The sequence below is a fragment of the Carcharodon carcharias genome, chromosome 9, assembly GCF_017639515.1.
Source record: "Carcharodon carcharias isolate sCarCar2 chromosome 9, sCarCar2.pri, whole genome shotgun sequence".
NCBI lineage: Eukaryota > Metazoa > Chordata > Chondrichthyes > Lamniformes > Lamnidae > Carcharodon > Carcharodon carcharias.
Window position 1 is genome coordinate 98,133,865 of NC_054475.1, and position 26,267 is coordinate 98,160,131.

The 26,267-nt window shown below is 45.1% G+C and overlaps 1 long non-coding RNA gene across 1 annotated transcript; it reads right to left on the reverse strand.

The window, feature by feature from the left end:
• Positions 1–1,761: 1,761 nt before the first annotated feature.
• LOC121282349 lies at positions 1,762–21,309 on the reverse strand. Its single transcript, XR_005944046.1, has 2 exons — positions 21,187–21,309; positions 1,762–1,857 (listed from the first exon to the last, which is right to left on the reverse strand). It is a non-coding gene; the product is annotated as an uncharacterized LOC121282349 (long non-coding RNA).
• Positions 21,310–26,267: the final 4,958 nt, after the last annotated feature.

The following is a 26,267-nucleotide window of genomic DNA, read 5'->3' on the forward strand; positions in this document are numbered from 1 at the left end:
TACAGCCTCCCCTCCCCCCACCATGTGATAATGATAGGTTGTGGAAGCAGTCAAGCAGCATGAATCCTACAATAATAACCCTAAGGCTTAAGTCAACAAACATCTATAGAAATTGCAAGCACTGATGTTTTTCATCTGCAGACTAGCCAATTTTTTTCAACATTTAAAGAGCAGGGTACTCTAGTGTCTTGACAGCTTGACAGTTCCAAAGACCTTATCCACTTTTTTACACAAATTCATGGCTACTCTTAACAATCCCAATGACAAGCCAAACCTTTCCCAAAGGATACTTGACTTCTCCCAAAGGATGCTTGATCTCTCTTCAAATAACTCAGGCATGCTCAAGCTTTTTGGTCAAATGTCTAAAGCCCACAATACTTTTCAGAAACCTGGGTGATCAAATTTGCTTCTGTTTGAAGGCAGCTGCACTTTTAAATGTGTCATTGCCTCCATGAACTGTGTGAAATACATCCTGCCCTCGTGAAAGTGCTAAGTGCAAGTTTTGAGGGGTGAGGGAGATCCTCTGGATTCTGGGTTCCCGCACTATTTTGGGCTAATGAGCAGAGCCCTTCTGATTTTATGAAAATTCAGGCCTTAAAAGTTCACTCATAGCCTTCAGAAAATATAGAAATCTTATGACCCAGGAGCTTTTAGAATGGGGGCTAATCTCAGTGAATCTTAAGCATTTTGCTAGGTGAAGCACTTTTGAATGAGAGCTAATCTTGAAAGCATCAATCCTTGTATTTGAAAGCACAAATTATGACATATTATAATTTCTGTATTTGCAAACAATAAGAAAATAAGGTGAAAGGATATGTGGAATTTCATTGAGTTGACTGTTTGTGGCTCAACATAGTTAATATGAGAAGTCTCACATAAGTAACTTCTATTTGCATTTAATGCTTTTATTAAAGCCAGACAGCCTTACTACAGCATTAGCCAGATGCTTGCCACTCACACAGCAATGGACTGCTGCTCAACATAAACGTGGGAATAACCTTGACTAAATGTATTAACACAGAAAATTGACAAAATCTGCCCAACAACCTCAAAAACCTTATAGACCAAAACAACCCTAATTGTAGGACTTATGAGATGGGATACTAAGATAATTGACTGTGATTTTGTTGTACTATGTAACCATTATGGAAGATTGCTCAAGGTAAGAATCTTTATTGATTTTGAAAAATTTAATAAAGACGATAGCATAGTTTGTGATTACTGGTATATGTTGAAAATCATTCAAAGAATTATAGAATTGTACAGTACAAAAGGAGGCTATTCATCCCATCATGCTTGTACCCACTCTTTGAAAGAGCTATCCAATTAGTTACACTTCCCTTTCTTTCCCCATTGCTGTGTAACTTGTTTCTCCTTTTCAAGTATTTATCAAATTTCCTTTTGAAAGTTACTATTAAGTCAGTTTCCACCACCTTTTAAGGCAGTGCAGTCAGGACAAATTGCTGCATAAAAAATTATCCTCATCTCCCATCTGGCTCTTTTGCCAATTACCTTAAATCTATTTTCCCTGGTTACAGCCTTCCTTCCAGTGTACACAGTTTCTCCCTATTTTTGGAGCAGCTGTGTGCTTGAAAATTGAAAACATTGTGCTACAACTAGTGGGGAATCAACGTGCATGCACAAACAGCTTCCTAACTGGCCTTAAAAGTCACATCAGGCTAGCCTTGAGCATTCAAGAGGCAGCCCCTACTACCCTATTATGATCAGCTGCTGGATCTCTAAGAGACAAGGCAGAAATAGTTGAAATTCACTCCATTTTATTTTCCTTTATCTGTTGTGGTTTCACACGAATCTTTCCATCATTATGATTTGGTTATTTTCTGGTTTTGTTCAGCCCTGAAATTAATGGGAGAAGTCATGAATATTGAGCTCTAGATTATTTCCAAATCCAGCCTTCTATCTTACTTATTGTAACTGTGGCAATCTCATTCCTTCAGATTTTAATTGTTGTTGGAAGCTTTTAAAAATGAAATACATTTTTTTGTTCCTTTTCTTTCTTTCTCTTTTATCTCTCACTTAATCCCCATCCTTCTTTTCCCATTACTTTCTGTACATGATTTTCCATTTAATTAACTATGTTAGCTTATACTTTCTGGTTCAGACTCTCTGTGCCCCAGTAACAACTCTTTAATCTGATTGGCTAAGAAATTACAACGTTGTTTGCCTTGTGCACACAGGTCTGAGATCCACTGTAGAGAATGAATTGCCGAAATAGTTTTCTAATCATAGCAAGTTCCAGTGCAAAGGCCCATAAAAATTCTTTGGGTTCAGGGTAAGTGTAATGAACGGTTGTTGTCGTTTGCTCACCACTGACTGCAAATTCCAGTCGCATGTTTCATTCACATGCCAAGCTGATACAGCACTGAACACAAGCTTAAAGATTGCTTCTGATCAACACCATATGGCTATACTAACATTAGCATGTATAACACTGTTGTGAAAGACAGGTATAAAAATAAAGACTCATTCACAGTGAAGAGAAGGCGTTCTAATTTCAACAGTTATGACTAAGCCAGCTTAAGTTTTCCAGAGCTCTGACATTTTTCCTTCATGTGATTTCTTATCTCTGCTGCTTTCATGACGTTGTATGAGTTGTGGAATTAATTAATCTGTTGGGAAGAGGTTTTAGTTCATTGTAAAAATTAAGAAATTAATTTCTCTTTATCCACTGGGTTTTTGACTAAAATTATTTTATTCAATTGTTTATTTGATAAGATGTGCTATGAGTAAGACCATACTTAGCAAGCAATTAACATAATAAATAACACAAACTGATTTACTGTACAAAGTAAGGCCTGTCTGTATGAATCTAACTTCCAGTAATCTCTTCTCTTCTGTTTTTCTCTCTCTCTCTGTGGTAGCTCTTGACTTTGTGAGATAGTGTATAAAGAGAGAACAGGTTTCACTCACATGCAGCAGTAAAACTCTGTCAAACTGGTATAGCACTGTATTCAAAGCCACAGATTCTCTGCCAATTGACTTCAGTACAAATAAAAGTTGGGATAGATGTGAAATGGGTTGCCAGTGTGTCATCACTTATTTTACACTATCAAGCATTCAAGAGCTATCACATATTCTTATTTCAGAATTATGGTTCAATACAAGTATTATCATTGTTCATCTAACTTTGGGCATTCCCCCAATCCAAAGGTACTTCCATGAACTGAACTTGTGAATTTTTAACCCAATTCCTAATGTGTCTGAGGTCAGAGAACAAAATGTTGTCTAATTAGCTATCAATCTGAGGAGTTCTAGAAATGGTTCATATGTCATATGGCATGATGGGGGCAATTGTGGTGTCCCCTGAGACCAAGTGCCAAAGTGTGCAAGGATCTTCACTTTGCATCTAATATTCACTATATAATGTAGGATTAGCATAAGCAAAACAAAATACTTGGTTGACATCATAATTGCTCAACTGCCAACATTGCCCATACATATTTTGCATGTGTACCATGCTGGGCCACATTTCAGAACAGACCAATACACAACCTCTTTGATCAAATCCACCCATGTTCAAACTGCTTACTGACATTAGTCTACAAACACAGCAGGAAAGTTTAGCCCAGACAGTACCTGTAATGTAACCTGGCTTCAGATCAATATTGCAGTACCCTGGTTGACTAGGAAGTTTTCTGTATATTGTGTCATATCTAATCGTTATACTTCAGCTCCTTCATCAGGGCACTCATTTTATAGGGCTCAGCACAGAAGGAGCAGCTGAAATGCATGTAGCTACATTTGAAAAAGGACATAAAAATTGGTCCATTCCAACCAGACATAATGCTGAAGACATATACCATCAACTTGGCTCACACAATTTCCTGGTAGAAGTACAAAACCAGAGAAAAAAAACATTTTGCTCATTCAGACACAGGACTCTGGCAAAATCCGGCTCCAACCCAAAGCTAATCAAGCAAGTTCCATGGAACTGGAGTAATTAATATCCATAATTGTAGCTACCCCTTCACCTACTTTCAAGAAATGGAGATGCCCTTTTACTCAGGGCGCTTGTCAAGACATCAATGAATCCATACTCGTTCACAGTGTATTTAGGATACCCTATACTTGAATTTCCATATCAGTTATGCTACCAGGGATATAGATTAGGGACTCATTTTCCAGCATAAGAACAAGGCAACATCATTGTACACATTATGGGTACAGAAAGTAATCCTTTCATCCCCTATTACTGCCTCAGCCCCACCTAAAAAGACAGAACAAAAATCACAAAGAAATGATTTAAAAAACTCAGATCATAAGCTCGCTATCAAAAGCCATAGGCCAGAATTTTGCACCCCTGTTGGCAATGAGCATCATGGAGAGTGGGGGAGGACAATATGGCAGGAAAGCCAAAAATTAGAATCATGTTGTTGTGAAATCAGTTAGCCATCGTCCACTCTGTCCGTCAATGGTGGGCCACCTTTCCCGAAGTCCAGCGTCGGAACCTAATTTCATTGCATCTGCATCTCATCACCTTGCCTGCAAGCAGGAATCATCCCCACACATCAAATTTACCACGCATGTCAGCAGGAAAACACTCTAGCCCAGAACACATCTGAACAAGTGTGACGTGCAGAAGTTGAGCCCTAACGTAGAGGCCTTGTTCACATCACAGACATCAGAAGAGCAGAGGATGCAGGAGCACTACAGCAACTGGACCCTGGAGAAACATGTCCATCGCATTCTGGGTGGATGCTCATGGACATGCTCCACCATGAAGCAGCTTATACAAGGTAGGAGGTCTCAGTTGATGTCTGGGGTCTGCTTCAGGACATCACAGTCTTGGCCATGGGATGCTACAGATGATCGGCGAAAGTGGAGAGAAGGAAGATCTAGCCATGAATGGGAGAGCAAGGTGTACGGGTGGGTGAGGGAGTACGGGGAGAGAAGGGTGTAACAAGGGAGAATGCAGCAACTGGGGAGGTGGGTGTAAGGGGAGAAGTTTGGAGATGAGAAGGAGTTCAAAGGGGTAAGGACTTCAGAATGAAGAAGGAGTCCAGGGGCAGAAGGAGTCCAGGGATGTCCAGTTGAACATGCAAGGATGGGGTCTGTGGAGTCAATGACTCTCTTCTTTTTTTATTCGTTCAAGGGATGTGGGCATCACTGGCTAGGCCATCAGTTATTCCCCATCCCTAATTCAGAGTCAACCACATTGCTGTGGGTCTGGAGACACATATAGGCCAGAGGATGGCAGATTTCCTTCCCTAAAGGACATTAGTGAACCAGATGAGTTTTTATCACAATCGACAATGGGTTCATGGTCGTCATTAGACTTTTAGTTCCAGGTTTTTAATTGAATTCAAATCCTGCCATCTGCCATGGTGGGATTTGAACCCAGGTCCCCAGAGCATTTCCCTGGGTCTCTGGAACATTAGTCCAGTGACAATACCACTACGCCACTGCCTCCCCTGGGGAGTGAACTGAGGGTGGGCATGGTAGGAAGGAATGGTGAGTATGAGAGGGGACAGAATGAGCTGGAGGGGTGGGAGGCTGAGGGTGCGATGGTAGAGGTAGAAGGGATGGCAAGGGTGGCTGGTAGGGACTCAGAGGCAGACGTAGACCCTGTGGATAAGGAGTAGGTCATGGAGATCAATGAGGATGGGGATAGGATTCTCAGGAAGGTAGGGAATGTGCAAGTTAACCTGGGCATCTTGGAAAGAAAATGGTTTTGGTTGGTAGTTTTTGGTGGGGAGGTGGAAGGTGATATCAGGACAATCAATAGCGATGGGGGAAAGGACATGGGTGACTGCGGGAGGGAAAAAGGCTACCATGGCTGTTGAAATCTAAAGGGAGAGGAGCACAGTTGGACGGGCACAGGTTGCATGCGAATGTGATCAGTGGGTGGGAAGAGATACATGCCAGCTCAGATGGACAACTGAAAGAGAACCCCAGCAGACAGCATTGAAAATGCCTGGGACATTGAGGTGAGTCTGATGGATGAAGGCTCCACATGCGAAGGAGAGTGCTTGCACGAGGCTCCAAAAGGCCCTGCCCTACACAGACTTCTCCCTCAAGAATCACTCATGGTCTGGCTGCGTGTTGGGGGCTGCAGGGAGTGAACTTGCGAAGCCTGTAAATGAAACTGAAAGACACCATTACACATTGTTCAGTGAAAGTGAATATATTTGCAGATTATAAACTGACAAAACCTGTTCACCCGTGCAACCACTTGTGATCAGAAATTCTTAACTTTTACAGGCTTACCACTTCTTCTAGGTGCTGCCCTGATTATGTGGTGCAGGATCCTCACAAGGGGGTTCGCCACTGACTTCACTGCCATCGCAGGCACGGTACACATCCTCATCAATAAGCGCGATGGCACACTCCTCAAAGTGAGCGAGGGGCCTAATGTGGGCCACCACCCACCCCCCCTCCCCATTAACACCCCCCCCACCCCCCCCACCCAACCCCCGCAACCGCACCCCGCCCGCCCCACCCTGCACTGCACCCCGGTCTGGGACCTCTCTCTGCTGTTGTGAGCCAGCATCTCCTGCATGTAAACAGATGGTGAGAGTGTGAGCAGGACACATGGCTGCCTGGAATGTTTGTGTGGTGAGCGGAGCCATGGATGGGATGAGGATGCAAGCTCGAGAGGATATGAGCCTGATGGAGATGTGAGGGTGTGTGTGAGAGTTAGTGGTGCTGTCCCTTGAGGAGTGGCTGTCCCTGTGGATGTGTGATGGGTTTGTGAGTGTGTGAATTTAGAATGATAATGTGGTTGACTTACCCTGGCGGAATCGATGAGAGCATTCATCCTCTTCCTGCACTGAGTGGCTGACCTCCTCTTTGTTCCAGCGGCGCTGATCGCCACAGCCAACCCATTCCAGACTGGATTGGTGACTCTGATGGACCTCCTGTGACCTGAGCAGGGGTAGAGGACATTGCAGCAGCCTTCCACTGCATCCAACAGGCGCCTAAAGAGACGTCACTAAATTTGGGGGCAGCCGTCTTCTTTGCTTTCGGGGCCATCTGTCGCCTGGAGCAGCCCTGGTCTGAAGACAAGAATTTGGCTACGCTCTGATGCGCTTTAAATATGGCGCCTGGAGCGAGGAAGTGCTAAGATCACGGCACAGCAGGTAAATCCGAGCCTGCCCTCCAGCGAGCTGGCATGTTCCTCGTGAATGCATAATTAATGAGGCAGGAGGCCAGAGAATGGGATGTTACGGCATGATAAGCCACCATTGCAGCCGACGGGTAAAACGTCCATTTTCCCATCCGGTACTGCACTTTGTACAAATTTGGGATGATTCCGCCCATTATTTCAATTACAAAGTCAGTACATTCATTAAATATTGTTTGTAGTTGATGACCATTTGTAATGTGTACTGTCTGTACATTGAGGCTTGGATTTTCAGAAAAAGGCACGCTGCAGTGTTTATAAAGTAGCATTTTCAATATTTTACTTATCATAACTTGGAATGGAACAATGCAGTGTTATATGATTGCTTAACAGGGCCTTACTAAATTCCTATCAGTTATTATAACAGAGCTGTTAAGCAAAATGGGTGAACACTCCTTATGAAAATCAATTAGAGGAATTTGATGGGGTTGCGTTGAGCAATTGTACAGGATCAGTGTAGTTTCTGGATTGAGGTACTTCTTAAAGAACATCTTCCTCCCAGCTTTATTGCTGATTCATGTACATTTTCAGAATTAAAAATTTAAGCACCATTATTATTGTTATTAGCATAGTTTAAAGTTTTGCTAAGCAACCATCTCTTATTTTCTTTTAGAACAGCCTTGAATCTGTACTTGTTCAGATTATTGATACTGATTTTAAGCTGTTTAAAGTTTTCATTTCTAATCATGACTTGGTGCATCTTTATATTAGCCAGACTCTACAAAGTTTGAAGGATAAATTGATGCATCATTGAAAATACAAGAACTAAAAAAGATTATTGTTTCTTTTAATTTACATTTTTGGTGATTTTCCTCTGTGATTAGATGTGTTTGATGGTTGTGCTGGTGGCTGGACTATTTTTCTATGACCAATAACAATCAAGACTCTGACTTCAGAAAAAGCTCATCTACTGGCCGGAATTCTCCCATCCCACCTGCAGTGGGTTTTTTGGTGGGCAGGAGCAGAGAATCTAGCTGCAGGCAAAAAATCGTAAACCCGTCGTCATTAAAACAATTCTCCTGATGGTGTGTTCACGGTGGGTCGGTTATCCTGCCGACTAGTGGCACTATTTGCATTCATTAGCATGTCATGAATGTTTATTAAAATAGCTGCTCACTGGAATCTTGCTATGGCTTCCAATCTTCCATCACATCAGCAGGAAATTACATCTCCCTCGAGTCCATTTGAAAAAGGGGTGCCATGCACAAGTCGGACCTCAGTTCAATGGTAACTTTGAGGTGAGTGGAACATACCTGCCATAGCGCTGCGCTGGTCTTGTTGTGATGAATGCCACTCTGCTGGTGCTGTAGGGATGGTCTGCTCCTTCTCTTTGCTTTCATTGTCCCAAGGAAAACCACTGTGCTGAGGTATTCATGTAGGCCTCCATTTTCAGAGACTAGCACTTCAACTGGGCTGGGTTGTGAGGCGAAGGTTTGGTTGATGAACATGATGGGGGCAATGGGCAGGGAAGGCTGTGGAATGGCAGTGAGAGGGAAGGGGTTACTGGGGTTTCCCTCTAACCTCTTGTTGCCACAGGAGTAAGCAGGCGCTTAAAAGAAAGGAGGAAGACCTCCTTGCGATGAAAGCCACTTGAAAGCCAATGGCTTCTTTTGCACTGTTAAAGGGCTATTCGGAACTCAGTGGCTTCACATCACAGTTGCTGCATCTCAAGAGTAACACATAGGAATTTAGAAGTTAGGAATGCAGGCAATAGTGAAGGAGGCACAGGTGCACCGCATATAGCATTCCATCAATGAAGGTCTGTCACGTGTTCATCAGATGTGACACTCCTAATGCCAAAGGGCATCCACCCATTGACCATGAGTAACTGATTGGTCATTAATATGCCACATCAGAGATGGGAGCACAGAGCTAGGTTGGGTCACTCAGCTCACTGAAACTTTAGCATCCCACGCAGGGCTCAAACTGTTACATATCTGTGATGCCATCTTTGTCACCTTCGTGTGTGTGCTAGTGTCTCAGGGACAAGGCGGCATCATTCACCATGTAAGTAGGGCAGGAAAACCTATGGACCCTTACAGTCTCTAAACATGTCTTCTTCTGAGTTTCGCTTTCTTGCCCCTTGAATCAATAATGTCTTCAATATTTCCTTTCAGAGAGAAGACAAAAGCATATATGGATCCAGGGCTCAATGCTGCCTTTGTCATGGTCCTAATGAAATGGAGGAGGTGAAGGAGGGAGAAGCAACTCCACACACAACTCGGGCAGGAGGGGCACAGTCAAGCAGAGCCACAGCAAGAACAGGAGTGTCAGGAGGACAGACCCAGACAATGACTCGGGTTTATCGTAGAAGAGTCTCCTATTTACAAATGAGTGAGAGGCAATGCAGTACATGTCTGCTCTTGTCCCGAGATCTGGTACATCACATATGCCACATTCTTTGTGAAGGCTACATGGAGTTGGAAGGTATCCCCTGCCAGTGGCTTTGAAGGTGAAAGCTGCACTCAATTTCTTGGCCTTTGGTTCTTTCCAAGGATCAACAGGCGAGCTGTGCAGCATCACTCAGTCCTTAGCACACTGAGGCATAAAGGAGGTCACAGATGCCCTTTACAGGAAGGGCCATCTTTATGTCAGGTTTGTTCTGGACAAATATAGCCTGTCTGCAAGATTCACAGGCTTTGCCATCATTTCAGGCTTCCCAAGAGTACAGGGTGCAATAGACTGCAGCAATGTGGCTATATGGGCTCTTTGGCAGCAGGTCTTCATGGTTATAAACCGCAAAGGCTATCATTCCATCAATGTACAGCTGGTGTGTGATCACTGGAAGCACATACTGCACATTTGCCATGACTACTACATCCTGAGGCATTCCCAGGTGCCTGAGGCTTTCGAGGGGCCATTTCATCTTCAGGGACAGCTGCTTGGGAATAAGGTGTACCCAATGGAATACTGGCTGATAACACCAGTGCATCGCCCTCAGAGTCATTCCAAAGAGAGGTACAATGCTGCTTACAAATGCACATACTCCCTAATAGAGCAGACCATAGGGTTCTGAAGAACCTCAGGAGGCTGCTGAAGGTCAGTATGAGCTTGCTCACACCATGGAAGAAGGAAGTCTTGGGAGATGTGGCAGTGATACATTAATTACTGACAGGTTCCAGGAAGAGTAAAGACAAGTGAGGGAATATGGCCACATCTCTCCTAGCCCTCAATGCCATTTTCTTCCAACTCAGTTGATATCCACTCATTTGCAGCGAGAACGAGTCCCACATTCACACTTGCACATTCTGCCTTCATGAATCATCAGACCATGATCTTTACTTTGCTCCATGGAGCTCAATCTGGGAACTGAGAGCCCACTTAGGACCAAGAGCTGCCACCTAATGATTCAAGCACTGCTGTGACTGAGATGTGGACATGCCTAGGGATCTCCTCCCGTGCAAGTCTTTTCTTCTGCCACCACTACTGAGGAGAAACAAATGCCGCTAGAATATCAATGCTGATGAGCTGCCCTCACTCAATCGTGTTCCTTGAAGAAGAAGGGGTAGAAATGCTTACATCACACACTTCCAATAACGATTTAAACACATCTCCCTGACATCACACAAGGCTGTGGAGACCAGTTCAACTGAGGTTGACATCACAGGAATGTGAATCTCACAGTGGGATGCTATCACTGAGTGGGAGGATGGCTAAACTTCGATATAACAGCATTCCAAAGCACAAAATCACAACACCATCAGTTGACAGGAGCATTCACATAAACATCAAATGTATTCGCAAAAGTGCAATTTATTTGCATGTATTGTACACCCGTGATCCAAAAGTGACATCAATTTCTCTTAACTTTCATAACTCTACTGCCAAGCCTTGGTGCAGACATCCGCAGCAGAGGTGGAGGAAGCCTGCTGACTGCTACAACCTGATGTCTGTGATAACCTTGGTGGATGTCCTCTGGTGGCCTGAGGCCTGGATGGCCCCAGACTGATAAGGGTCTCCTGCAGCCTCGGTAGCCTGAGCAGCTGGAGTGGATGGGGACACAGGCAGAGGAGGCTATGAGCAGATGTACACCCTTGGAGTGTCCTGAGAGGAGGCCCTTGGGATGTCCAGTTGATGGTTATCCTCCCTGTGGGTGTCCGAGGGTCCCGCTCTGACTCCTGCAAGAGATAGTGCACTTGGAGGGGGATCAAAGTGCCTCGCACCCATGTCACCTACATCTTGATGGTGCTCACCAGGGTGTGTGGCCATGGAATGCAGAGCCATGTGCAAACCCGGCAAGACCTGCTGGACCAAGGTCTCCATGGTGGCTGCCAGCCTTCCCATGATGACCTCGAGGCATTTGCATGTCAGAGCCATGACATTAGGCAGAATGCAGATGGATTCCTCTATTGTTCATTCTAGTCTGTTGAGTGACTGCTGAATCTCTGCCTGATGTTCCGCCGCCACATGTCATTGCATCTCCAGCATTGATTTGGTGGCCGCTTCTAGAGGCTCATCATCTGACTCAGACCGAGCAGCTAGCTGGTCTCCAGCAGCCCTCTGAGTGCTGGAAGCTGGGCTGTCCCTGTCCTCCCCAACCAGCTCAGCTGTGGCCTCCTCAAACTCAGTGAGGGCGATGATGTTGGCCGTCCCTCCCCTGATCTGCGTTATCTCGTGCCTGTTGTGCACCAGTTTGGCTTGTAGGAGGAAGAAAGAAAGGCATGTAATGAGAAGGGGTGGAGCAGAGGTTGGGAGAGATGTATGTCCCCTGTGTGTGGTGAGCCCTCCCCAGAAAGACCAGAGAATGGAATGTGAGCAACATGATAGATGGGATGGTGCTGATGTGAACGTCTTGGTGAGTATTGATATGTGTCCCCTGCTAATAGTTGCATGTGACCCTGAAGAGAGTAGTTGCTTGAGTGCATGATACCATGATGAGTATTTGATATTGGAGGGAGTTGAAGGGTGACTTTCCCTAGCAGAGCGAATGAGATCATTCATCCTCTTCCTGTATTGGGTGGCACTTCGGGTTCAGGTGGCAGCCATGCTGACCTGCTTTGCAACGGCCTCCCAGGCCAGAGAGGTGAAGCTGCTCTGCTTCCTGCAGCCATCCATGGGATAAAGCACTTGCCTGTGTGTCTGCACCCCCCTATTCAAGGCCTGGAAGGCCAGGTGGGTGAAATGGAGTGCTGCCTTCTTTTTCAGGCTCTCAGCCTTCCTTTTCTGGCTGCCAGGCATCTCTGGTGAGCTGGAGAGAGTGAGTTTGTGCATTGGACTGGTGTTTAAATATGGCACCCGGTCCTTCGAACCAGCCAGCTGACAGCAGGCAAACGAATCAGCTCCCAAATCGCCAGGTCATTTGGACCAATAAGCGCCTCAGCATAACTAATGAGGCTCCAAGTGCAGAATCGGGTGCGAGTTGCTGCCATTACAGGTATTGGGATGGGAGCTACTGAAACCACCCACTGCCGCACTTAGTTTCATTACAGGAAAATTCTGCTTACTGAATCAGTGCGAAGATCTTCATTTCAATCCTGATGGATCCTTTGACTGATGTTGCCAATTGCCAATCAGGAGAGGTTTTGTGCTGTGGACCCACTTGTGGCTGCACTTGCAACTGGATTGATTCAGCTCAAAGCCTTTATATTGAATTTTCATAATTGACAGATTGAGAAGTCTTTCATTCTAAGGTTCTGGTTCATTTCAAGGATACGGAAACTGATTCCATACTTGGCTGACAGCCAAAAGAGCTGGTCGGCTAATCCTGATGGTCATGGAGTCCACTGCAAGAACTACTCCATGAAATTGATAATAACTTAACAATCCTGCTGGAGAGAAGTGGCCACTTTTGCAAAAGTGTGGACCTTAATAACAATGGGCTCAGTAAAACATGGCCAATTTTGTGGAATTCATTTCCTTAAGCTCTGTGCACACTTTTCAGGTGCGTAGAGGTGCTGAGTCATTTGAGGTGATTGGTGGGGGATGGCAGGGGTGGTGGTGGTGGTGGGGTGGGGATTGTTGTTGGGAATTACTTAAAGGTCTGCGGCATTTAAAGCATGCTACATAAGTTTTGATGGAGCATGGAAGTTTTGTCCAGAAGATCGCTAGTGTATATGTAAGAGCTTCCCTTTCACACGTGAAAGCTTAGAAGTCTTTCTGGAGGAGACAATGCTCAATACATGATCATTTTGGGGATGGAGAGACCATCAGTTACTATGTGGCAAGCACAATAAGTGATGGTCAGTCAAATGAATAATCTTTTCTATGCATCATTCATGGGAGCAAATGAGGGAAGAGTTGTTTGGACTGAGAAAGAGTGCCATGGTATGGAGAAATTAGGAACTTGATGGCTATACCACACAAGCACTGGAAGCACAGAATGCTATTAAATATGCAAGTAGCCTGCAAAGCATTGATTGCACTTCTTACTTCCTAAACCTCCTAGCTGTAAACTTCCAAAATGTTGGCTGCTAAAGGAACAGGCTTTCATTCACTCATACAGATTGATACGTTTCTTATCAACTCACTACATGGCTCATAGAACTACTTACATTGTTTATACTTATCCTTTCACCATAGATGGAATATAGGCTGTTTGTCATGTCCATAAGACATGAAAGAGGTCATAAACTGTTTAAATCAAACCTTAATTTCTGGTCATTTAAAAATTGACTTTGCTGGACCACAAACATGGCTGTTACAGGTCACATGATTTGCAAAACAAAAACAGAATTACCTGGCAAAACTCAGCAGGTCTGGCAGCATCGGCGGAGAAGAAAAGAGTTGACGTTTCGAGTCCTCATGACCCTTCGACAGAACTTGAGTTCGAGTCCAAGTAAGAGTTGAAATATAAGCTGGTTTAAGGTGTGTGGGGGGGGCAGAGAGAGAGAGAGAGAAGTGGAGGGGGGGTGTGGCTGTAGGGACAAACAAGCAGTGATAGAAGCAGATCATCAAAAGATGTCACCAACAATAGAACAAAAGAACACATAGGTGTTAAAGTTGGTGATATTATCTAAACGAATGTGCTAATTAAGAATGGATGTTAGGGCACTCAAGGTATAGCTCTCATGGGGGTGGGGAGAGCATAAAAGATTTTAAAATATTTAAAAATAATGGAAATAGGTGGGAAAAGAAAAATCTATATAATTTATTGGAAAAAAAAACAAAAAAAAAACAAACAAACAAAAGGAAGGGGGAAACAGAAAGGGGGTGGGGATGGGGTAGGGAGCTCAAGACCTAAAGTTGTTGAATTCAATATTCAGTCCAGAAGGCTGTAAAGTGCCTAGTCGGAAGATGAGGTGTTGTTCCTCCAGTTTGCGTTGGGCTTCACTGGAACAATGCAGCAAGCCAAGGACAGACATGTGGGCAAGAGAGCAGGGTGGAGTGTTAAAATGGCAAGTGACAGGGAGGTTTGGGTCATTCTTGCAGACAGACCGCAGGTGTTCTGCAAAGCGGTCGCCCAGTTTACGTTTGGTCTCTCCAATGTAGAGGAGACCACATTGGGAGCAACGAATGCAGTAGACTAAGTTGGGGGAAATGCAAGTGAAATGCTGCTTCACTTGAAAGGAGTGTTTGGGCCCTTGGACGGTGAGGAGAGAGGAAGTGAAGGGGCAGGTGTTGCATCTTTTGCGTGGGCATGGGGTGGTGCCATAGGAGGGGGTTGAGGAGTGGGGGGTGATGGAGGAGTGGACCAGGGTGTCCCGGAGGGAGCGATCCCTACGGAATGCCGATAAGGGGGGGTGAAGGGAAGATGTGTTTGGTGGTGACATCATGCTGGAGTTGGCGGAAATGGCGGAGGATGATCCTTTGAATGCGGAGGCTGGTGGTGTGATAAGTGAGGACAAGGGGGACCCTATTATGTTTCTGGGAGGGAGGAGAAGGCTTGAGGGCGGATGCGCGGGAGATGGGCCGGACACGGTTGAGGGCCCTGTCAACGACCGTGGATGGAAAACCTCGGTTAAGGAAGAAGGAGGACATGTCAGAGGAACTGTTTTTGAAGGTAGAATCATCGGAACAGATGCGACGGAGGCGAAGGAACTGAGAGAATGGGATGGAGTCCTTACAGGAAGCGGGGTGTGAGGAGCTGTAGTTGAGGTAGCTGTGGGAGTCGTTGGGTTTGTAATGGATATTGGTGGACAGTCTATCACCAGAGATTGAGACAGAGAGGTCAAGGAAGGGAAGGGAAGTGTCAGAGATGGACCACGTGCAAATGATGGAGGGGTGGAGATTGGAAGCAAAATTAATAAATTTTTCCAAGTCCCGACGAGAGCATGAAGCAGCACCGAAGTAATCATCGATGTACCGGAGAAAGACTTGTGGAAGGGGGCCAGAGTAGGACTGGAACAAGGAATGTTCCACATACCCCATAAAGAGACAGGCATAGCTGGGGCCCATGCGGGTACCCATAGCCACACCTTTTATTTGGAGGAAGTGAGGAGTTGAAGGAGAAATTATTCAGCGTGAGAACAAGTTCAGCCAGACGGAGGAGAGTAGTGGTGGATGGGAATTGTTCGGGCCTCTGTTCGAGGAAGAAGCTAAGGGCCCTCAGACCATCCTGGTGGGGGATGGAGGTGTAGAGGGATTGGACGTCCATGGTGAAGAGGAAGCTGTTGGGGCCAGGGAACTGGAAATTGTTGATGTGACGTAAGGTGTCAGAGGAATCACGGATGTAGGTGGGAAGGGACTGGACAAGGGGAGAGAGAAGGGAGTCAAGATAACGAGAAATGAGTTCTGTGGGGCAGGAGCAAGCTGAGACGATCGGTCTACCGGGGCAGTTCTGTTTGTGGATTTTGGGTAGGAGATAGAAGCGGGCCGTCCAAGGTTGGGCGACTATCAGGTTGGAAGCTGTGGGAGGAAGATCCCGAGAGGAGATGAGGTCAGTGACAGTCCTGGAAACAATGGCTTGATGTTCAGTGGTGGGGTCATGGTCCAGGGAGAGGTAGGAGGAAGTGTCTGCGAGTTGACGCTCAGCCTCTGCGAGGTAGAGGTCAGTGCGCCAGACAACAACAGCACCACCCTTGTCAGCGGGTTTGATGACAATGTCAGGGTTGGACCTGAGAGAATGGAGTGCAGTAAGTTCAGAGAGAGACAGGTTAGAATGGGTGAGAGGAGCAGAGAAATTGAGACGACTAATGTCGCGCCGACAGTTCTCAATGAAAAGATCAAGAGAAGGTAAGAATCCAGAGGGAGGGGTCCAGGTGGAGGGAGAATATTGGAGATGGGTAAAAGGATCCGTTGAACTGGGAGAGGACTCCTGCCCAAAGAAGTGAGCCCGGAGACGAAGATGGCGAAAGAAGAGTTCAGCATCATGCCGAGCCCGAAATTCATTGAGGTGAGGGCGTAAGGGTATGAAACAAAGTCCATTGCTGAGCACTGAACGTTCAGCATCGGAGAGGGGAAGGTCAGGGGGTATAGTGAATACACGGCTGGGGTTGGGATTGGAAGATGGGGTGGGGACGGAGGGAAAGGCAGGGGTGGAGGGTACTAGATGGGTGTTGGTGTCGATGAGTTGTTGGAGCTTGCGTTCCTTAGCACTTGAGAGAAAGAGAAAAAGTTTCTTGTTGAGGCATCGGATGAGCCGAAGAATAAAATGAAACTGGGGGCACGCGCAGCTTTGAAAAAGGGTACGGCGGTGCTGCTGGAGGGAGAAGTCGAGTGTGTTCATATGGCGGCGCATGGCACTGAGTGTGGATTTCAGAATGTGACGGGAACAGCAGTCCGAGAAACGTTTTATGTCCCGGAGATACCTGTAATCCTGGGTGGGTTCGAAACATGAGGGGTGGAATTTCAGTTGAAATCCACGTGGGGTAAGTCGGAGACGGAGACAGTCACTGAGAAAGGAGATATGGCTGTGAAAGCGGGTTTTAGTAAACACCTTGTCAAACACCAGGAGGGAAAAGGAAAGCAATGAAGGTGAGCAAGGCAAAAGAGATTTGCTTTGCAAGTTGGCTAACGTTCTGGAAATTTCCAACAGTAATTACAGGACAAAGCTGAACCCTCATCCTTGTAGAATCTCACACCAATCATTGTGGGGACCCATTACAATCAACAAAACAAGGGAGCAGCAAATTGCCTGCCTCCCCAGCCTGGCCTTATAACAAAGAGAGAGCCATCAAAGCTGATTATACGCACAGAGGTGCTAACATCCACCACAACAAAAACAGAATTACCTGGAAAAACTCAGCAGGTCTGGCAGCATCGGTGGAGAAGAAAAGAGTTGACGTTTCGAGTCCTCATGACCCTTCAACAGAACTGTTTTGTATTTCCAGCATCTGTAGTTTTTTTGTTTTTATCTCTGTGCTAACAACCACCCTCTATCTCCTAAGGTGAACAATGGATTTTGACTAGAGACTTAGAAACTGATTGTTAACCTGAAACAAACTTATCAATGGGCAATATCACATGGACCTTATATCCTCTGGCATTTGTTTTAATGTTACATTCCTAGACTCCCAAGGCAGTCTGCTGTTAACATGAAGCCTGTCAGGACTCCAGCTGACAACAAAGCCTGCCTCAGATCTAAACCTCCTCAAAGCCTGGTTGTCTGGAAGATTCCTGCCATCGCCTGTAGAGCAGACCAAGTCCCTGTATACCAACTTTATCATGCTGTGTCATCACTAACTTTGAAGGAAATCAGCAACTACTGCTTTTAGCTAGCTGAACCTACCTGAACTTTAACTCCTACGTGAAAGAATCCTCACTGGACTCTAACATTCTGGACCCTAACATTCTTATGAATTAATATTCCTATCTTTGTTTTTTTTGTTCTAAGTTATCCCTGCTGCAATACTCTTTTCTTTCCTATCCCTTTTTTGTGTTCTTGTGTGTGCATGTAGTTGAGATGACCATCCCTGAGTTGAATGTATGAATAAACAATGCTTCTGACTTAATCCTAAAGAAAATTTGCTGTGAGTCACTTTAAATTGACATCACAAACAGAGAATTTGGAGGAACAAGCCACAGTCTATTTCAAAGATTAAAACACCTCTGCTTCCAGACAGATGGTGAAAAAAATAAAGGAGTTCAGCTTGCCTCTCTTCCCTGTCCATAACACTGCTTATGAGTTGCCCATCATGTTACTTCCTAATGTGCTGTATAACCATCAGCACAGAGCCTCCATAATCAAATTGCAATGTTTCAATTGCTGTGAAAATCAGAGCCTCTAAAAAATAAAGCAAAGAGGCCACAAAGTGTATGGGTAGAGGAGTGCTTGGTGCATTCATGGCAAGCCAACAAGGTAAAGGTTCACTTTTACTTTGGCTTCTTGCTTGTACTAAGAATCAATCTAACACACACCCACATCTACCCCTTTCTTGCGAACTTTGTAGTGATCTTGCAAGTTTGAGCACAGCCACAGTCTATATATCCTTTGGGATAAAAAAAGGCTTTCACTTATAAAGCATCTTTCATGGCCACAGCACTTCTCAAAGTACTTTACAGTCAATGAAATACTTTTGAAGTGTAGTCACTGTTGTGATGTAGGAAACACAGAAGCCATTTTGTGCACAGCAAACTCCCACAAACATCAGTGTGGTAACAGATAATTTGTTTTGAATGATGTTGATTGAAGGATAATTATTTGCTGGACACCAAAGATAACTCCCCTGCTAATCTTCAAAATAGCACCATGGGACCTTTTACATCCACCTGATAGGGCAGAAGAGTCTAGGTTTAATATCTCACCTGAAAGACGGCAACTCTGATGGTGAGCACTCCCTGGAATGTCAGCCTTGATGTTTGTGCTCAGATCCTAGAGTGGGACTATGAACCAACAACCTGCTGACTCAAAGTTGACTGTGCTGAACCACAGCTGACACTTAGGTAATAAGTTCCCTGTTTGTTTATCTCCCAAGATGAGGATATTGGCATCAAGGAAGGGAATAATCATATCTATAGCTGCCAAGCACGCTAGGTCTCCCAGCATACGCACTGATGCATCTATTTTGGGGAGATTAGGGGCAGTCAGAAGAAAGCACTGGCTAAAGTGCCTGGCATCAATGTGCCAGCAGACCAGCTGCAGCCAGTGGAAGGGAGGGCTCAGTTCAGATGGACAGTGCTGTTAGACCTACAAATTTGTACTTATTGCACTTATTACACTTATTACAGCTGCACTTATTAATCAATGGAAATTCTTCATACAGTCCTCTGAGAACTTTCAGAGATCTCAGAGTAGGATGGTAGAGCTACACTTTGTCCTTTCTTTGACATATTAAACTTCAACATTCATGCCTCAGAGTCAGAATGTTGTGGGCTCAATCCCACTACAGAGACTTGAGCACATGACCTAGGATGACACTCCATTGCAGTGCTGAGTGCTACTGCACTGTTAATGGTGCTGTCTTTCAGATGAGATATTAAACCAAGGATCCATCTGCCCTGAAGTAAATGGCACTACAAGTCCAGAGAGATGTAACATGGGCTGCTGGCCAATGCTCCTGCTGAGCTGCATACATGCACAGCCCCGCAGCAGCATGGAAGATGCTGTGCAAGACTTGTTCAGTAATAAGCACTGGATCGGATGTCTGCATTACTATGCTAAAAGAAATTAAGGATACACGTGGAACTGAAAAAGCTGGCCATACAAAGTTACAAAATTTTACAGGGAGCATTGCTGCCAACTTGCTATCATCCATTTCACACTATCTCACAAAGTCAAAATCTATCCCACAGTAATCTGAATGCTGGTTCAATACTAATGTTAAGAGAGAACCAACGTTAAAAATGGAATTTAAGAACCCCTCTGGGCATTTTAATGGTTACCTGAGAATTCTTTAAACTTAGCTTCTCAGTGGCTGCAGTTATTAATGCAGTCATTGAGAAGCTGTAGAAGCATAAGACTATTTCCCTAAGGTGGATTTTTCCTTACTGAAATGTGCTTAAGGTGACTTTGTATTTGATTTATAGCACATGTCAGTTTAAACAGTTCCATGTAACTGATTTATTGCAAATCTTCTTGTTACTGGCAGAATTTCACTGTACAGCTAGCAAACAAAATATGGTCAAGAACTAGTTAGAACCCAACTGCCTTTAAGTAACAGTGTACACATGTGGCACTTAAAGAAAATGAGAAGTGCTAGTCTGCAAGGTTGCAGTGTGACATCAGTGTGTTCAGCAGATTTTGTGGCAACATGCACAACAATTAGAGACAAGGCAATTATTTTCTGTCACATTAATCGTGTTTGCGTGCCGTAGTACGTGTAACTATACTTGCTCCAGGCTGTAGATTCAATTACTGTTCTTGTCAAGGCACGTTTACTATGCTGTTGGCCCTATGTCCTCAAACAGCCCTTTAAAAAATGTGCAAAGTAAGGAAAAAAGAGACTGACGAAAAATCAAACCAGATCTCTTGAAAGATTAATAGGTTATACACATTCTAATTGAACATTGGATTTCTGATGTCTTTTCCCATCCTCAACAATTCCTATTTTGGCACATTGGCACTAATTATTCATATCTGTTTCAACAGATGATCTTTAGAATGATGAGCCATCCTCATCAAACCCTGGGCCATAAATTACAACACCGAATTCAACGTGAAAATATCCTGGTTCATTTTTATTGCAGGACAGGTGTTTGATAATTCTTGGGAAAGGGGGATTTTGACATTATTCAAAGGCCAAATTTATTGCGTCTGCATCGAAATAAAATCCTGCCATTTTGAACATATGAACTTATTAATTAGGAGCAGGAGTAGGTCACTCGGCCCCTCGAGCCTGCTCCGCCATTCAATAAGATCATGACTGATCTAATTTTAACCTCAGCTTCAAATTCCTGCCTACCCCCGATGACCTTTCACCCCCATGCTTATCAAGATTCCATATACCTCTGCCTTAAAGATATTCAAAGACTCTGCCTGAACCACCTTTTAGGGAAGAGAATTCCAAAGACTCACTGCCCTCTGAGAGAAAAAAAATCCTCATCATTCACTTAAATGGGCGATGCCTTATTTATAAACAGTGGCCCCTTAGTTCTAGATTCTCCCACAAGAGGAAACATCCTTTCCACATCCTACAAGTCCCCTCAGGATTTTATGGGCCAATATTTCCAACTAGCGTCGGAAAGAGATGGCCCCTGGGAATTAGAAGAAATAAATACATGCTTACCTCTCTTGAAAATAATGTCGACACTTCCAATCGCCGGAGCCACTTGGGGCCTGCAGCGAAATCTCCCTGCACTTCACTCCCAGTGAAATGCAGCTCCTGCGGATTCAAGGAGGCCACGCCCCCATTTATACAGCACTAGCTGCCGGGAAGCAGGCTAAGTTTAAAGGGCCCAGTGATATTGACAGGCCAGGGAGAAGGTAAGTGGATAGGATTTGGGGGCTAGGGGGTGGTCGGGGTTCTGATGTCGGCAGATTTGGATGGGGGGGTTCGGATGTCAGGTGGGGGTGGGATGTTGGGGGTGTGGGGGTCGGACGTCAGGGGGTTGGGCGGTCAGATGTTGTGTTGGGAGTATTGGAGATCAGGGGGGAGGGGGTCCTGGAGGTCAGGGGTGGCGTCGGAGGTTGGCGGAGGTCAGGTCAAGCCTTTCGGGGTGATTGGAGGCCAGGGGGTTGCACACTCACGGGGCAGGGGGGATTCCTCGTGGACAGTGGTCAGGGGTGTGAGGGGAGTCCCGTGGGAGTCGGTATGGGTGTTTAAAATAGTAATCCAGAAGTTAGAAGAGGTTTTAATTCTTCCAACTCTTTCTGGGTGACTATTGGTAAACCCCTAGCAAAACCATCCAAAATTTGCAATTTAAATCAGATGGTTCCCGGCGCAGGGTACTTGTCCAGAGGAAGTTTGCACTTCTGGGCAATTGCTGTGCAAACCCTTACCTAGAAACTTCCGAGAGGGATTTCCCAGCGCATCTTTTGGGTACTCCTCCAAATCCGATGCTGGGGAGCTTGGGAGTTACAGCCCATATGTTTCAATCAAATCGCCTCTTATTCTTCTAAACTCCAGCAGATACAAGCCTAGCCTACCCAACCTTTCCTCATCAGACAATCCATTCATTCCAGATCATAATCCCTTAAACCTTTGCTGAACTGCTTCCAACGCATTTACATTTTTCTTAGGGGTGGAAGTATGTTTCATTTTTCAAAGGAATTTTGATGCAACATTTTCTAGCACAGCATTTCCATCAAGACATAAATATCATGAGAGTTTTCCTGTGCAACAGGGCAAAGCTTACAAGCAGAGCAGATAACTGGTGGTAATGTTAAGTAATTTTACATGGTTGTAACTTCAAAACTGCGATTACTAGCTTAACTTTGGAAGGTATATTAATTATATTCAAAACAGAGACCACAGAGCTAAAGTGACCTGGTGAGGTGACAAAACACAGCCTATCTCTAGAGCCCAACAACAAGCTCAGCCCAGATTATGGGCTTGAAAATCTTCTTTCTGTCAGTATGAAATGAGTTTGAGCAATCTTAACTGAGTTCCCAATGAATCATCCCCCACGTAATGCTCCCCACTGGCCTCTTGAATTTTACAGCAGTGTCACAGGGTGCCAGGACAATTAAAGTGGCAAGATAAGTCAGGGGAGATGATGTTCTATGATTAGTTTACACAAATTTGGGTAAAAAAAATCCGTGGACTTTTAATCATCAGTTAATCAGACGATGTTTATTAGCATCTGCTTGGGTGTCACACGGAGCTGTGTTTTAAGGGATTCAGTGGTTCCCACCACCCCTGGAAAAAAAGTTGGGGGAGAGTCTGCCCATGATCCCGAAAGCTGCCCTGCAGCAATTTAACACTAGGTACAGCATTAATTGCTTTAACATGAGGCTTCTGCCTCTTTCTCAGGAGGAAGTCCCTCCTTATAGAGCTGACAGCCAATCAGATGGCCAGCAGCTTTGTGGTCCCCGCAATGCTAGTTTATTGCGGTGGCCACTGCTGGGACTACAGGCTGTCCAACCACTCCAAGGAGCCCAGATTAGTGCAGGGTTGGAGGGCTTGGTGATGGGGGAGGGGGTGTCAGTTTCAAAAGGTCAGAAGGGGGGGTTAAAGGGAGGATGATTTTGGAGGGCAGGAATGCCTCCAATGGTTCCAGGGGGCCCGAAAAGCTGGTACCCCCCAATCTTGCCCAATAACAGCCCACACAGCTAAAGCTGCCAGGCGTCATGCATGGTGTGGGCCTCCCCTTGCCACAGGTAACATACCAGCAGCAGTGCCATGAGGCCTTTAAGTGGCAATTAATTGACCACTTAAGGCCTTAATAGACCTTAAGGTGGATGGGCCACCAGTGCCGCTTCCACTCCCTGTAAAATTTTATACAGATTGGGAGTGGCTGGATAGGCAGTGGGGATGCCACTTGTTAGATTTTATGTGTCCTCAACCTTCAAACATACTGGCAGGGAGCTTAAAAACCAACCCGAAGAGTACACAACCCCCTTGTTGACCTTGGCCATGGGTGTTCATCAGATTGGGAGAACCCCTGTGGAATTCATCTCCTAAATCTAAAAGCTTTTCTTTCAAGAAATCATCAAGAATCCCAAAACTCAACCAGCCCCAAATGGACAGTTAGTTGAAATTACTTGAAAGCAAATCGCCAACAAGTAGGATTCCATCATTTCCTCTTTCACAATGTCTGTAGCTTTTAGCTGTGTTACAGTATAGTTTATTTCAGTGAACTATTTAATGGAACTGAAAGCTGTAATGCTTGGAAGCAAACCAACAACGCCTACAAAAAGAAAGCCAACTCCAGCCTAATCAATTAAAGCAAAGTAGGTCAATAACTGTTCCAGCATCCTGCAAAATATATAAATTAATTGAATGAAACAGAAAGCTCATCAGTGATTTAAAATATGCTGTTAAATATGCAGCTAGAAATAACTCCTATTGCACCAGAACAATAAATAGGAATGTCACCATGGGCAGAATTTTCCATTCTGGAAACTAAGGCCGGAATTTTCCCCTCCCGTTGGCGGCAGGCATCATGGCGGGCTTAAGCGGAGAATATGGTAAGAATGCCAAAAATCGGTTTTACGCCATCGTGAAAGCAGATTGCAATCGTCCCCTCCGACAGTCAATGGCAGGCTGCATTCCCCACCGCTGCACGTAGGGAATCTAATTTCAATAACTTAGCATCTCATTATTAGCCCTGCTCACCGGAATTATCCCCCCACACTGGATCATCCAGACACATCGGAGCGATTGCATGCCAATGTGTTTCACAACTGTACATTAGTGACATGCATTTGGCAAGCTGCACTTCGCTTGGGACTTCGAGGTTTGTTTGCCTATTTTGTTTCAGGCAACACTCGCAGTCATCAGTGCCAGGCTCCACAGAGCAACACATCACTTTAAGGGGGGCTCACGGGCAGGTCTCTACCTGGCGGGTTGGCTTTTCAATGGCTGCAGGGCTGGGGCTTGCTTGGGGAAGGGGGAGAAGTGGTCTCAGATAAAGGAATTGTGATATCACTCACCTGCGGGAAGAACAGTTGGAGAGGCAGAACTGCGAGAGATAGAGTAGGGAGAAAATAAATACAGCCCAGGGAGCACGGCCTACATCACTCACCTGCGGGAAGAACAGTCAGAGAGGCGGACCTGTCAGCTGCTCGGAACCAGCGCGCGCTGAGTTCAAAAGGAGAGTGAGACAACACAGGAAAGAAGCAATTTGATTGGTTAGAGAAAAAGCTAGCTGTTTGATGAGTATGTGGTGAGTACTAGTAAGCATTTAAGGTTTATTCTGTTCATAGGGCTTAGAATAAAGTAGGGATTGTACTTTTTGGTAAAGTTTATTAAGTAGGGCCAACTAATATAATTTCCTACTTGGATAAAACAGTGAGAGTTCAGGGGATAAAGCAGCGAGAGTTCAGGAGATAAAACAGTGAGAGTTCAGGAGATAAAACAGTGAGAGGTCAGGGGATAAAACAGTGAGAGTTCAGGGGATAAAACAGCAAGAGTTCAGGGGCTAAAACAGCGAGCATTCAGGGGATAAAACAGTGAGAGGTCAGGGGATAAAACAGTGAGAGGTCAGGGGATAAAACAGCGAGCATTCAGGGGATAAAACAGTGAGAGGTCAGGGGATAAAACAGTGAGAGGTCAGGGGATAAAACAGTGAGAGGTCAGGGGATAAAACAGCAAGAGTTCAGGGGCTAAAACAGCGAGCATTCAGGGGATAAAACAGTGAGAGGTCAGGGGATAAAACAGTGAGAGGTCAGGGGATAAAACAGTGAAAGGTCAGGGGATAAAACAGTGAGAGTTCAGGGGATAAAACAGCAAGAGTTCAGGGGATAGAACAGTGAGACCTCAGGGGTTAAAAAGGTGAGAGTTCAGGGGATAAAACAGCCGAGTGGCGAGACAGTCGGGAATTGAAAACAGGCGAGTATAGAAATGTAAATTTCTAAACAAGCGCACAGAAAGTAAGATTTTATAGTCACAGGAGAGAGGGCTGATTTGTGAATAAGGGCTAAGAATTTCTACTTTCTACTAATCTCCAATTGATGGTTAATAGTTTAAGAGTAAGGTTAAAGTAAGTAAAAGTAGCTAACGTTTAAGGAATAAAGTGATTTAACAGTTTAAGCTTAAGGTGTGCCAGGACAGCTTAGCCAAGCAGAATGCCCGTCCTGTGGCATGTGAGGAGTCATGGACACTTCTCATAACCCAGACGAGCCCGTGTGCAGGAAGTGTCACCGGCTGCACAAGATTGAGCTCTGCATCCATGAGGCAGAGAATTATATAGATAGCACGTTCAGAAAGTTGTTCACACTGCAAGTTAGAGGCAAGCAGACAGATAGGGAATGGGTGACCACCAGGCAGTCCAAGAGAAACAGACAGGTAGTGCAGGAGTCCCCAAGGCTCCGTTCACTAACCGGTTTTCCATTCTGGATATCGATGGATCAATAGAGTGATAGATCCTTGGAAGAGTACAGCAAGAGCCAAGCCCATGGCACCACGGGTGGCCCAGCTGTACAGGAGTGGAGAAAGAAGAGTGGAAAAACAGTACTGATAGGGGATTCTTTAGTTAGGGGGACGGACAGGCGTTTCTGTGGCCATCAACGTGACTCCAGGATGGTTTGTTGCCTTCCTGGTGCTAGGGTCAAGGATGTCACAGAACGGCTGCAGGGCATTCTTGTGGGGGAGGGCGAACAGCCAGAGGTCATGGTCCACATTGGTACTATTGACAAAGGTAGAACGGGGGATGTGATCCTACAATTGGAATTTAGGGAGCTAGGCAGAAAATTAGCAAGCAGGAC